Consider the following 14,121-nt stretch of genomic DNA (forward strand, 5'->3'; position numbering starts at 1 on the left):
AGACCGAGAGGCGCCGACTCTGTCACACCTCTGGACTCTTCCCGAGGGAGGTTTCGATCGGCCACCAGGCCCCCGGTGAGCGGGCGCCTCACCTGCTGGGCGTCTGGAGTCCCTCCCGGACGCATCTGAACAGATCAAGGGGCTGAGCGACAGGAAACCCTGACACACCGCCCCCCAGGCACGAGACCCCTCTCCGCGAGGACTCCGGACATCAAAGAGGAGGGGGAGTATAACCAGGGGTGCTGAAGGGACGAGAGGCAGAGAAGACCTGGACTGACGAGAGCCTGCTGACCTGGTCGCGGCTCGATCGCTCACTGAACAGAAGAACGCTATCCGAACCCTGAAGCCACCTGTGCCCTGCTGACGCCGTCGCGGCTCCCCGAACTCTGAACCATCTGAGCCCTGCTGACGCCGTCGCGGCTCCCCGAACTCTGAACCATCTGAGCCCTGCTGACGCCGTCGCGGCTCCTTGAATTCTGAACCACCTGAGCCCTGCTGACGCCGTCGCGGCTCCCCGAACTCTGAACCATCTGAGCCCTGCTGACGCCGTCACGGCTCCCCGAACTCTGAACCATCTGAGCCCTGCTGACGCCGTCGCGGCTCCTCGAATTCTGAACCATCTGAGCCCTGCTGACGCCGTCGCGGCTCCCTGAACTACAACCATCCGGTGCCTACTGAGTGACTCGCGGCCCGCTCCTCCAAGAGAACCGGCAGAGATTGCCGAGAGAAGCAACATCCCCTCAGCTCGAGGATTGAGAGCTGTGCGCCGGATACCTCGCAGAGACACTGATTCAAAGACTGTCCCGCTACCCCTTTTCCCATCATCCTAAGATCGCTGCCGCTTGTGGCATTAATTGTGCACCTGCCTGCCGGATCATAAAGATCCCTGACAACAACTGATAAAAGCTTATTACCTTATAACGACCTACTGTGTGGTGTCCCTCTATCCGAAGAAAGAGAGTAAGCGCAACGCGTGCGATCCTAGGTGCGAGACCCTTCCAGGAAGGGCCTCCCTGCTCTTGCTCGGCCTAATTCTGGGAAAGGTGGGCCTCAGGGTGGTCAGGAACCCATTCCGCAGCCTCCCCGGGCTTCTAACACCCTCACAAACAGCTTTGTATACAGTAATTGTATCTAGCCCATAAACGCCTGGCCCATACCCATCTTCAGTAATACCTCTAGGATGTAAGATCAGCCTTGGATGTTGTTATAAATGGGGTTTTCTGATTGGCAGAGGTATGCACCCTGTCCAAGCGCCACCCTAGTCAGGGAAAGCTAGATACACGCTAAAACATAATCTGTGTTCACCCACTGGTAGCTTCTCAAAGAGCAGTCAAGCACATCTAAAGAGGCAATGTGTAAAGTATCTGTGCAACACACACAGAGTAACACAATAAAAACACCAAAGAAAGACTCCACACAGATTTAGAAAAATAGACAATAATTTTATAAATAAATCAAAACAAAATGACAAAAATCCAATATGTAAAAGTTGAGTTATGAATTTTTAAAGAATAAAAAGAGTTCTACCACTTAGAAGCAATAAGCCTGAATGGGGGTTATCTGGTCAAGCTGGACCGGAGCCAAGTCAACAGTTCAGATCGACTGTGATGGAGCACAGGCCAGGGGCAGGAGCCACGCCAGCCTGTTAAACAGAGTCCATTGATGTTGTTCACAACAGCGCGATGTGGGGTGCAGACAAGCGGTGCGTCGATGTCGCGCATGCAGTTGAGGGGATATGTCGCTCTTCTCTACACAGTGATGGTAATGCGTCAGTTCCGTAGTGACAATCGGAGATGAATTGGATCTGAAGTGTGATGTGCCAGGTTTCTCCACACTGTTGATGGATGCATCGATCTCTTGCTCAAAAACCAGCGGATGCTTTGGTGCCTCTGAAGCAAGTATCTAGGCCCCCTTCCAGCGAGCCAGGCTCAAGGGTAGGGGTAGAAAATGTGATTTCTCTGAATCTCAACAACAGTAGACAAGCTAACAAGCCTTTGGAGATCACTGTGGTGCGAGGCAGAGTCCAGCACTCCTCAGCAGGATCAGAGAGCAGCCGGGCAGCACAAGAGAAAATCAGATCTTCCAGGTCAGCAGTCCAGCAGAGTCTCAGTCCTCGATGCAGCACAGAAGTTCTTTCTGACAGAGTTCAGTTGTGGGTCCAGAAATGTCTGATTTGGTGGAGTGACTTCAAAGAAGGGTTTGGGAAGTGAAGAGAAGCCCTTTCTTCCCATTCCTGGCTCCAGGCTGTCAGGAGGGGGTAATCATCCTTTTGTGTGGAGATAAACCACTATCTATTCAGGGGCAAGTATCAGCTCCTCCCTCTCTTCCTGCCAAGGAAGTACCATGAGAATGCAGATGAGTGTTCAGACATCTCTTACCTTCCTTTGTGTGTGGATGTCTAGAGGAAACACATAAAGTCAAGTTGTAACCCACCCCAGGCATGTATTGGAGACAGGCATATAGAGCTTTAAGAGAAGAAAAATGCTAACTTTCTAAAAGTAGTGCAACAACCAGGACTGAAAGTCTTTGCCAGAGCGTGCACTATTATTGCGCTTGAAAAAGCGTTACATCAAAAATAAACCTATTCTTAGATGATTCATCAACTCACACAGTAACCAACCCTCTATTAACTAAACAGAGGAAAAAAGTGATCAAACAATTATTCAAAATATTCATTAATTCGTTGCTTCATGAATCTTGATTTATTCACATGTATTTTTGCATGTCACAATTCCTTTCAAAGGATAATCATGAATGCTATTCGTGAATCACTCTATCCCAATGCATTTCGGGTGTTGAATCCACCCTTCCTCAGGGGAATCGATAAACAAATAATAGCTCCAATGAATATATATCACAGTACAGTCTTATGAACATGAAAACTTAGAGAAGGCCTGCATTCACGTGAGGTATAATAAAAGAAACAGTCAAGAGTATGATGCATGACTATAACCCAGAAGATACAGAAAGTAACGAGAGGTACAAAGACAGACATAGAATGTGCTTAAAAGACGATGCTCCACGTGCTCCTGGCAAGGTGCCGCTATGCATGCTCATCCTGACGTAACACTCCAGTGCACACTGCCTACAGATGTAAACGAAAAAGTGCAAAACCCAAGAGAACTGGTGTGAAAATAGTGCTCTTAACTAAAGACAGCGCAGAACACATGCTATGACTGAGTTACATGCTAAAACAACATAAACTGGAAAAAGCGAATAAATGTTCTGTACCTGCACGCCCACATATCTATGCGTCTGCCAAAGGCAAGGATGATGGCACTGACACTCCCGGATGACATCCTGTAAAGTAGTACTTCCAGTCCTGGCTAACTGGTGTAAGCACCAGATCCACTCCCTAAGGCACTGTAGCCTCTCAGGTCTTGAAATTGAAAAAAACAAGAACAGCTGTAGCGGCTTTCTAACTTGATCAATATTGACTCTATGTTGCTGGCTGCTAATAAACTCACCAGTCTACTGGAGACTTTCAATGTCGCCAATGTGACGAGCCCAAAAGGTACTGAGTGTCGTAAACTGCAAGAAAATGATGGCCCAATTTAGACGAAAATACTATTGTGTGTGTTGTAAACCCAGACTCTACCTTGTCCCTCGTGTACGCCACTTACTTTAAAAACAGTCTGTAGATGATCCCATGCCATCTGACCAAACAAGTGTCGATTCTCATGCAGAGATTTCCCACCATGAACTGCAAAGTGAAACGGCCGCGATTAACAATAAGCCGATACAGCATCCTCAACCAACCCAAATACCTGTCCTATACTGAAGGCTGTTTACTTACTTCACAAGCACTATTGTAGCTGCTCTGCTGATGCCGTCCTGGAAAACCGAAGCGTAAACCATGGAGGACCAAACTGCTGCATTTTAAAGGCTACTCACCATTCCCCGTCGCGTACCCTAGTGACGCGACTCTTCCCGTCCCCATTGTAGAAAGATAAAACAAGCATTGGCATAGCCAATAGGTCTCGCCTTTTTTGGCCTTATAAGTGTTTAGCCATGCAACAGTTGATGCTGTTGTACCAATGATACTGTGCTGCATAAATAAATACTTATAAGGTCCCAAATGAGAGACCTATTGGCTATGCCAATGCTTGTTTTATCTTCCCTCTTCTGACGTAATTGAATGTTTTGGCAAAACTGATCGATTCATACCTGAGGAAGCAGCTGGTAAGGTCCGAAAAGCCTATATATTGAAAAGTGTAATGTGTCTCCTGCCTGAGGCTATATAAAAATTGTTTAAACCCCCAACCTGTGCTGAAGCTTTATTGCATAAATGGCGCACAAATGGTGCACACATTTTGGGAAAACACCCTGCCCAGGTAGGTATACGTTGAGTTAAGTGTCTGTGATACATGTCTATTGGTGTTCTGTCGGACCCTAAAACCATTAGATAGGGTGTGGCGTTACAGATAGATCTGCCAGTTTTGAAACTGGGAAACCCTCTTCCAGTCCCAGCGTCGTTCGACATCCTGTGATTCTGAGCAAATCACTCACTCTCCCGGTGCCTAAAAAAAGTATGACTGTGTCCTTCGGGGATGAAACTGGTGCTCACGTAAGTCGCTCAAATACTTTCGAGTCGAGTCGTGCTATATAAAACTGCGCTCCAGAAGATGTTCTACGTAGGCCCTAAGGGGCAGATTTATGTTAACTGGCGCATCCCTGCATATCAGCAGGGATGCGCCAATTATTATGCGCCACAGCTGCGCCACCATGGATGCGCCGCATTTATAATGCGGCGCACCATGGGGCAAAAACGGCAGAGATGCGTGACACATCTGTGCCGTAAAAGTGGCGCATTGCTGGAGTTGCGTCGCAAGCGCGACGCAGCTTCAGCAATGTTCTGGGGGGCCCTATCTGTACAATGCTGCGTCAATCCTTACGCCTGCTTCAAGCAGGCGCAGGGTTATTGACTCAGCATGGGCCTAAAAGTGACTGAGTGAAATCTTGTAGATTTCACTCAGCCACTTTTAGGAGGTGTTCCTGCGCCGGAACGCCCCCACCTGCCCTGGAACGCCTACATGTGGCGCAGGGCTTTACAACGTGACGCATCTCCCAGATGCGTCACGTTGTAAATACCCCGCACCATGGCGCAGGATTTGCGCCGCTGCTGCGTCACAAAAGTGACGCAACGGCGGCGCAAAAGTGGCGCAAGTGCAACATAAATCTGCCCCAAAGTCTTCAATATCTCACAGATAATCATTTGTCTTCAGATTAATGCCTCCGCGGATCCCTGAAAGGTTGGGGTTTTAGGGGCCCGCCTCACACAGAGTGTGATTTAGGCATCGAACGAAAACTACGACTGATAATGTACCAAGTCTGCTGCTTCGACCTATATTTTCCCATGTTGCGCTTTTTATAGGGTTTCTGTATTGGGTACGTTAACCCAGTTCATATTTTGCACAACATACGTTTATCTCTAAAATCTTCACGTAAAGAGAGATGCATCGATTACTGAGTGAACAGAAATAAAAAATCACATAATGGCACATGGCAGTCAGGATGTGTCAAGCCAAACCTAATAAAAGCAAAATAAATGAAGCCTTCTGGAAAATATCGATTGTGCGGCAAAGAGGACCAGACCTGATCGTTCCCGAGTTTTAATTCAATACAAGAAGGGAAATGGGCGTCCTGGTTTCCAGTGTTGCCCTTGCTCGACAAACACTATTGTCTTCAGCGCCTCTTTCCCTCGCACACAACCATAATACTCTGTAATCCACTTTTGTGGATTACAGAGTATTGCCCCGATTACTTACCGGTAATCTTCATTACTCCGAGTATAGTCTTCCTCGCCACATGACTAACACAGTGAGCTTCAGCTCCACACCAGAACCCTCCAAAGCAAAAAGTCAGCATCCCATGCCTCCCATCCCTTCCCAATATGGCCGACCCATTACACCCATGACCCCTATAAGAGGCGGGCCGGCCCAACCCATCAGCCGGAAACTACCAAGCACAAACATGAAGCCGATAGCCAGACAGGGAGGGAGGGATGGGAACTCATGTGGCGAGGAAGACTATACTCGGAGTAATGAAGATTACCGGTAAGTAATCGGGGCATTACCTCCTCGTTAGTCTTCCTCGCCACATGACTAACATAGTGAGCACATACCAAAGCCAAGCGGCTTCATGGAAACTCACAAGAAACCAACAGACCAGAAGGGAACGCCCACGAACGAGGGCAAAACCCAGCAGGCCAGAACGAGCGGAAGGACCACCCAGGGGAGAGGCAACCACGAGCAGGAAGAACCAGCCCGGGACCGAAAGACACCGGGAAGGACAAAAACCCGGACTCCAGAGACATGAAGAGCCGGCAGGAACCAGCCGCAAGCAAAGGCCAAAGGGGGACAGAGAAAAGCTCCGGACCAGACCGCACGGAGCCAAAGGCCCAGAGAGCAAGCCGGACCAAACACACCAGGAGTCCAGGACCAGCCAACGGACATCCCGAAAGAGGGCATCAAAACCCCCCCCCCCAAAAAAAAGGGAAACCGAATGAACAGAGGGCAACCCCACCACAGCGACCCAACAAAAAAGTCACAGCAGAAAGGGAGACGCAGGCTGAAAACACAGCAACCTCGCAAGGGAGAACACCACCCGCGAGAGAGCTGAATCCACCAGAGGAACGGGGCAGCGGAACCAGACGTAAGCAAACTGGCAAGAGCCGCAAGAAAGGAAAAGGGGCGCAGAAGAGAAACAGAAGGGTAAACAACAAAAACCCCAGTCACACAAAGAACCCCCCGGAAGGGACCGCGACCCCAAGGAGAGAACCCAGGCAGGAACAAGGGTACAAAAAGACCCAGGAAGGCGACTGAAACGACACCGAAGAGACCCGGCCACCAAGGGAACTCAACCAGGCCACCGCAGAAAGCGGAGAACCCACATGACCCACGCAAAGAAGGCAGGGAAAGGCAACGCCACGGACCGAGCCCGCCCCTCACAGGGACCAAGGGAGCTGCCGAAGCGAGCACCCACCGAAGGCGAGAAGGACAGAAAGGGCAGGGCGAAAACCGAACCCGAGCCACGTCAAGACCCCTAGAGAGCCACCAGAGCCAACAGGCCCCAGAACCCCAAACCAGGGACAAAAGACGAGCACACAATCCACACCTGAAGCGCACGGGCCCGCCAGGGAGCAGATAACCGGAGGCACCAGCACCCCCGGACACCCAACAGCACTTCCGGATACAAAAACCCGCAAGTGAAAAAAGACATCAGGGGCAGGCCCAACCGAGAGCCACCAACAGGACAAAAAGCCCGGCCCACAAGCCCAGAAACTCCGGCAGAAGAAGGAACGAGAAGGCCGAAGAGCCAACACCGGAGCCTCAAAGGGAGCAAACAGCACCAAAGGGACCCAGAAGAACACCGCCACACAGGCAGCCACAAACAGGGGCGAACCCCGCAAACACCCGGGAGCACGAGGCAGGACCAGTAAGGCAGGGGAAAACCCCAGAGCCTAGAGGGAAAACCACCGACCCAGCACAGAACAATAAAGCTCACGCGAACCATACGGGTACAGTAGAGCCGAACAGCATATGGGAGTCGACCTCCAACTAAATGGTCTTCAATTGAACAACCACAAAAAAGGATGAAAGGCAGAGTGGACTCAACAGGAACAGAACCTGCGATCAAGAGGACGAACAGAGGCCCCTGCAGGAGACGCAGTAGTCCAATGAGCCCGATCCTTCCAGCCGTACCAGGACAGAAGTGGGAAGGGCCCGGGACAAACCGAACCAAGGAGGGAACAGAGGCACCCAGACCAACAGGAAGGAGAAAAACAGCCAGCTAACAAGACTGCATGGAACACTACACGAATTTGCGTATAAACCGAGCGCAGGGCCCATGCAAATCATCTCTGAATCGTACCAGTCGTAGTAAATGAGCCGCCGAAGCGAGCACCCAAAACACGATACGAGAAAGGCCCCCATCAAGTCAGACAACCCCAACAGGAAAAACCAGGGGAGCAAACCAAACCCCATGACAGGAGCCGACCAGAGAAGGACACGCGAGACCGCCCAAAGCGACCCAGCAGAAAAAGGATAGAACGCCCACCCCACCAGAGGCGGGCGCCGAACCCCTGGCCCGACCAATCAGGTCCGAACAGAAGGACCACAACAAAAATCCCAACCCCCAGGGGGCAAGGAGAAGCACGGCGAACGCAAGAAGCCGACAGGAAAAAGGGTGCAAGAGCCACCTGCCGAGACAGGGAGCAGGAGGAGGAGGGAGCGGCAAAGCCGCAGACCCGGACAAGACAGGGCGAGTCCAAGAAGGACCCCATAGCCCACAGCACCTGAAAGACCCAGGCGGTCCCCCATCCGGGCACCAACCAGGCCCGACCCTGCTCAACCGCTGAAAGCAGACTAGGCCAGGGGCACTCAGGGCGGTAAGGCCGTAGGCCCCACAGCCCCAGGAAAACCCCGGAGGACGGCCAACCAGCAACCGACAGGGACAGTCCCGCACAACAACTGAGGGAACAGGAGCCCACAGAACGAAAGTACCGGGGGTACAGAGTGGACACTGTCGGCAAGCCGAAAGCCAACCGAGCCCCGCGCCCCTAACAGTACACCCACAACAGAGGGGGCCAAGGGGCCCACACACTCACAGGCGCAACAGTCGGAAAAACAGATAAGCCCACCGCCGCCCCCACAGAGAGGGGCAGCCAAACGCCAAAACCCAAACCCCAGAGCCCGCTATAGCAGGGCAACAAGCACAAGGCGGCGGGGGATGGGGGAGCGCAGGGCAGGGCCGCGAGGGCCAGAAGGAGGGGGAACCAGCAAGTGAGCCCGACATAGCAGGGCCTCCACCCAGGATCCCCGAACCAACCGGGGCAGAGCAGCAGGAGTGGGAGGAGAAGGAAGGCAACACACCGCCTGTGCGCAGGAAGGACGACAGCGGAGTAAAAAGACAATCGCATACAACCACCACCGCCCGCCCCCGAAGGGAAGGCGGGCGGTAAAAGAAGAGATTGAAATTTTGTCAACTTATGACACCATGACAGCGTTCGCGGGACTCGAACCCTAGACTCTGTGAGAGCCTTGAAAACCAGAGGCACAAGACTTACCATTGAGCTATAGCTCCTGGTGCGCATCCCACCCCCCACGGCCAAAGTGACAAAGACAGTACACAAGCGCCCGAAGCGGACGCAACAGATCACCAAGCCACCAGGACAACGGAACACAACAACGCACCCAACGGGGCGACAAGACCCGCATGGCACAGCAGCCAAGAGAGGGTAACACAGAACCGGAGGAGGAAGAGTCAAGCACCCAGCCAGCACCCCCAACCACCAGGACAGAACACGCGTACCAGTAAAGTGAAGCAAAGCCATGGAAACCGAGAAGCCCCAGAAGCAGGACAAAACAAAAGCTACAACACACCTGCCACAGAAGGCGAAGGGCCTAACGGACCCCCGGGAACCGAACCGGCGACCATGTCGCAAAAACAGAATCAACGGGAATTGAACCCGTAACCGTGAGAGCAAGAGGGAAGGAGAAAAACCAGAAGGCCACTGTGAACCTGTACAGAGCGAACTGAAGGAAACGCCAGTGCCCAAACACCAGAAAGAGCAAGCAGAGCCAGGGAAAACCGTAGCGCGTAAAGGACCAGCGCGCATGCGCGCGAGCCAGACACCACCAAAAAGCGAGACGACCGGCGTCTCAGAGCATTAAATGTGGACTGCATACATCATACACCACCCTGTAAAGAAGAGAAAGAAAGGCAGCAAACGCACGACACTTTGAAGCATATGCGGGACTCGAACTCCAGTCCCGTGGGATCAGTAACAACCATAGGACGGACCAACGAGCCATAGCTCCAGGTCGGACAGCAGCAACCCCGGCACCTCAAGCGAGCAGAGAATAAGGAGTGATACAACACCAGGGAGAGCCAGCGTGGGACAAACCCAACCCCGCCCCCGGGACAACGAGCCGGCCCAGAGCGGGAACATGAAGAACCAACAGCGCACAGAAAGCAATGCTGTCACGAAGACGCAACAGAAACGGCATGGGGAGTCCCAAGCCGGGATGCCCAGAGCCGAAACCATGCCGAGACCGACACCTTAAGGCATCAGAGCGCTGCCAGGTACGTTACAAGAGATGCGAGGCACAGGGAAATAAAGCGAATTGCCCAGAAACACAGGAAGACTAAGACTTGAACTGTACTGCAAGCCAGGCCCCCCAGCCCCCGCCCGCCACAGCACCTGGACGGGAAGGCGGGCGGAAGCGGCACACACACAAGGACCCAGCAGCGCAGGGCCCCCTCCCCGCAGAGCCGCCGCCCACCCCGCGCCGAAGCGGGAAGCGAAATGCCGCTTTAAATCGCGGCTCGGAGACGAAATCAGCCACGCGAACCCCCCCGCCTGATAAAGAGACCCGGGGGAGGAGAAGCAGGTAGGCAGAGGCCACATACGGACAACGCCGTACAGCCGCCGCCCGCACGTCAAGGAAAGGCGGGCGGCGGAATCAACGGGAATCCGTAAAATAACACAAAGGGACCCGGAAACAGGACCCGAAAAGCGCGCCATTCAGAAGGGGGGAGTCACAGCGAGGCACAGAAGGCACCAGGCCACACAAACGCCCCCCAGGGAAACACAGAAAAGGGCATGGAAAGAACTGCCCCCACGCATCCCCGCCCCCCCTGAAAAACACACGGCTCGCTAAAGCAGAGCCCAACCGGCACGAAGGAGGAAGCAATGAAAACCTCAACCCAACGCCTATACCGGGGGCCATAAGCGGGGGGAAACAAACAGAGTCCAAGCCCCTAGGGTCCGCTAGAGCAGGACCTCCAACCTGAGACCACGTACCTGCTACAGCAGGCACCACTTACCTGACGCATCTGGAGAGATGTGCGCAGAACAAAAAAAACAGGCTGATGGGTTGGGCCGGCCCGCCTCTTATAGGGGTCATGGGTGTAATGGGTCGGCCATATTGGGAAGGGATGGGAGGCATGGGATGCTGACTTTTTGCTTTGGAGGGTTCTGGTGTGGAGCTGAAGCTCACTGTGTTAGTCATGTGGCGAGGAAGACTAACGAGGAGGTAATGGTGGGGAGGGGACAGAGTTAATAACTGAGACGGCTGGCGCGTGGTGCTTCCTGCTCTAGTGAAGGGTCTCCAAACCGTAGGGGCAGGAATCAGCCACAGCGCATGCGTGCCAGGAGAAGCTATGACATCTCAACTGACTATTTCAGTGACTGCGAGGGGGCGGGAGGAGTATTGAGAAACAAAGAGCCGGGGGGGTCCAGGAGTGCGAGTCTTCTTCATAGGATTTTACGCAGGCTTTGAACATCTTAAGCTAAAGCGCGGGTGCCGCGATTGCTGTAAAAGTAAAGATTTTTTCAATTTCTTTACTTTTAAAGCTATTGCGACACCCGCGCTTTAGCTCCAGATGTTTAAAGTCTAAGCGCGGGTGCCGTCATTATAAAAGTAAATAAATAAAAATAAAAAAAGTTGGCGCCAGCAAGCATGCGTCATCGCGATCGCTCTGAAAGCGAAAGCGAAAGTGATCGCAATCGCGATGACGCACGAGTTTTCAAAGTGCTGCTGGCGGCCGGCTGCTCCTGTGCACGGTGGCGTGAACGCAAGCGCTAGGCCAGCCAGCAGCACTTTGAAAACTCCCACATAAACAAGCATTGGAAATGCAATAGGTCCCGCATTTGGGAGAGTTAGAAATATTGGCACTGTAAATGGCAATGTCTTTTACCTATGTTTAATGGAGTGTATGTATGTTGTGTGTAGTGGAATTATGTGGGTTGATTTGGAATGGTTAGCTGTGGAATTGTGTGGCATTGACTTGTGTAGTGGAATTATGTGGCATGGTGTGAGGTGGAATTATGTGCTATTGAGTGCATACCTATTTGTTGTACAGGGGTGTTGAGTGTGGTTTAGTAAATTTGAGTAAAGTGTAGTTTTATGGAGTGGTGTGTAGTATAGTGGTGTTGATTTAAGATGAGTGGTATGGTGAGTAAAGGATTTGCATGTTGTGTTTTGTAATATATGGAGTATAGTGTTGTTTAGTTGAAGGGTGTAGTGTTGACTGCAGTAAATATAGTGAAGTATAGTTTTTGAGTGTATTAGAGCATTGTTAAGTTGTACTAAGCAAGACTCGAGTCTGACAGCATTTCCAGGCAGTGCAATCATTTTCAAACAGCTACCTACCCTTTATAACGCTGAGTGCCCACCTGTACTATACTCTAGTGCTGAGAAGGCAGAAACCACTTTACCTCTGAGTTAAAGTTCTGTGATTTACGTGCACCACAAAGGCGAGAGAAAATTCACAAACGAGGATACCTTTAAGAGTCCATCACATGGCAACAGACAGTATACAATGTCTCATTCCCACACCACAGACCATGGTGGCGCTGTCTGTTTGATTTTGAGATGAGTAAAACAACAGTATTTAACAACTCACTATACATTGTAAATAAATAATATCCGCCGCCATGCCACTCTTATAGTTGTGTGTCGCCTAGAATAGCCTAAATTGTAGGAGTGCGATGGTTAGTAACTGTGTTGGTACTGTCACTGGCAGCATTGTCGGGGGCATTGGGGCCTCAAGCTACAGTGACCCCTGAGAACTTGAGAGCATATCAAGAAGCAGGCGCTAAAAAATTATTGCCGCTTTTGCGGATGTTTTCGGCCGAAAAGCGACGATAATTTTATCGCCTAATCAGCAAGGTCACGCTAACGCGTGAAACCTTGCTTTAACGTCAGGATTCTTAACGCCCAGCTAATGAGATGCAAAGTTGGCGTTCCTGACCTGGCATGACAGGAGAAATGTCGCTATGCGTCATTTCTCCTATCAGCAAGCCCCACGCTATGAGGCATAGCGTCAGGAAAAGTAGTGATAACACCTGTTATCGCTACTTTCCTTACGCCTGCTTCAGGACTGACTTAGCCATGATATCCTATGGAAGGTGGATATCATGGCTAAGTTTGTGAGTCCCTATCAACTAGCTAACGTGAGATTATCGCTGGGTCTCCAGCGATAATCTCACGTTAGCCAGTTAGCGCTAGGATTTTTATCGCTGATGAGATAAGCGTTGCTAATAGCACGCTATCTCAGCGATAAAAATCGGCGCTAGCCGGCGATAATTATCCGAGCGCTAAGTGCGCTCAGTGATAATTATCGCCGGTTGTTGTTGATATGCCCCTTACTTACCTGGCACTTCCTATTTTACAAATTAAGCTAGTGTCCAGGAGAATTCGGGTATCAGGCTGGTGACAGCCACTAGTAAATCTTTGCCTCTGTCTGTCTTCGTGTGTGATCAAGCGCCCTCTGCTGCGTCCACTGATGGAGGGGCGGCCAGCTTTTAGCCATCACAGGCTGGTAATCCTCACAGAGCACAGGAGTACAAATGAGCCGTTCAAGAGGGTTTTAAAACCCGCCCACTAAAAAAAATTGAATAGCTCTTTCCAGTACCCGCAATCCACACATAGTACCTGCACCTACAAATGTTTACACGAATAACACATGTACACACTTGTGCTAGTTTTTTATGTCATATTTGATACCCCTTTTTGTAAATGGAAGAATAAAAAGCTGACGTGGCCACTAGACAGCTCAAACTGGAACCTTGAAATTGCCCATCGATTTTCTCAGTAACAGCATTCATTTGTGAGTTATTTTAATGGCAATATTTGGTGGGCAGGATATTGGGTGGTAATGTAGCTTACTGGGTTAAGGCGCCGAGTGCTGACATCTGTGTGTATGCAGCGGGTCTAAAGCGGTAAGATAATACTTCTGGTTAATGTGCCTGTTGTGGAGCACTGTGCATAACTGCATGTTATATACTCAAAGAGGTCTTCTTCAGTCTTCAGTTGTCCCCTTTCTCCCACCTTGACTCGGCTTCCCCATCATTAAGGGTGATTATCATCAGCTGCCATGGCAGGGGAATGGAAGGGTGTGGCGGACTCTTCAGCTAGGGAGATCAATCTATATAAAAAAAGTACAACCATTAAACAAGCGAAAAAGAGGAAGAGGGGTTGGGACGTGTTTAGCGGTTCAGTACTGTTGTTTGAGAATAAACGGAGTGCATCAAACAACATGGGCGGGGTATTTGCGGTTGGGAACGTTAGTGAGCAGCAACACAACGGAGACAGGGAGGGAGTTAAAAGCACA

The 14,121-nt window shown here is 51.2% G+C and overlaps 1 non-coding gene across 1 annotated transcript; it reads right to left on the reverse strand.

Moving 5' to 3' along the window:
* Nucleotides 1–7,798: 7,798 nt before the first annotated feature.
* LOC146829973 (U6 spliceosomal RNA) lies at nt 7,799–7,905 on the reverse strand. Its single transcript, XR_014961638.1, has one exon. It is a non-coding gene; the product is annotated as a U6 spliceosomal RNA (small nuclear RNA).
* Between the last annotated feature and the right edge of the window lie 6,216 nt (nt 7,906–14,121).

This window comes from Triturus cristatus, chromosome 5_1 (assembly GCF_964204655.1).
Source record: "Triturus cristatus chromosome 5_1, aTriCri1.1, whole genome shotgun sequence".
NCBI classification, from domain to species: Eukaryota; Metazoa; Chordata; class Amphibia; order Caudata; family Salamandridae; genus Triturus; species Triturus cristatus.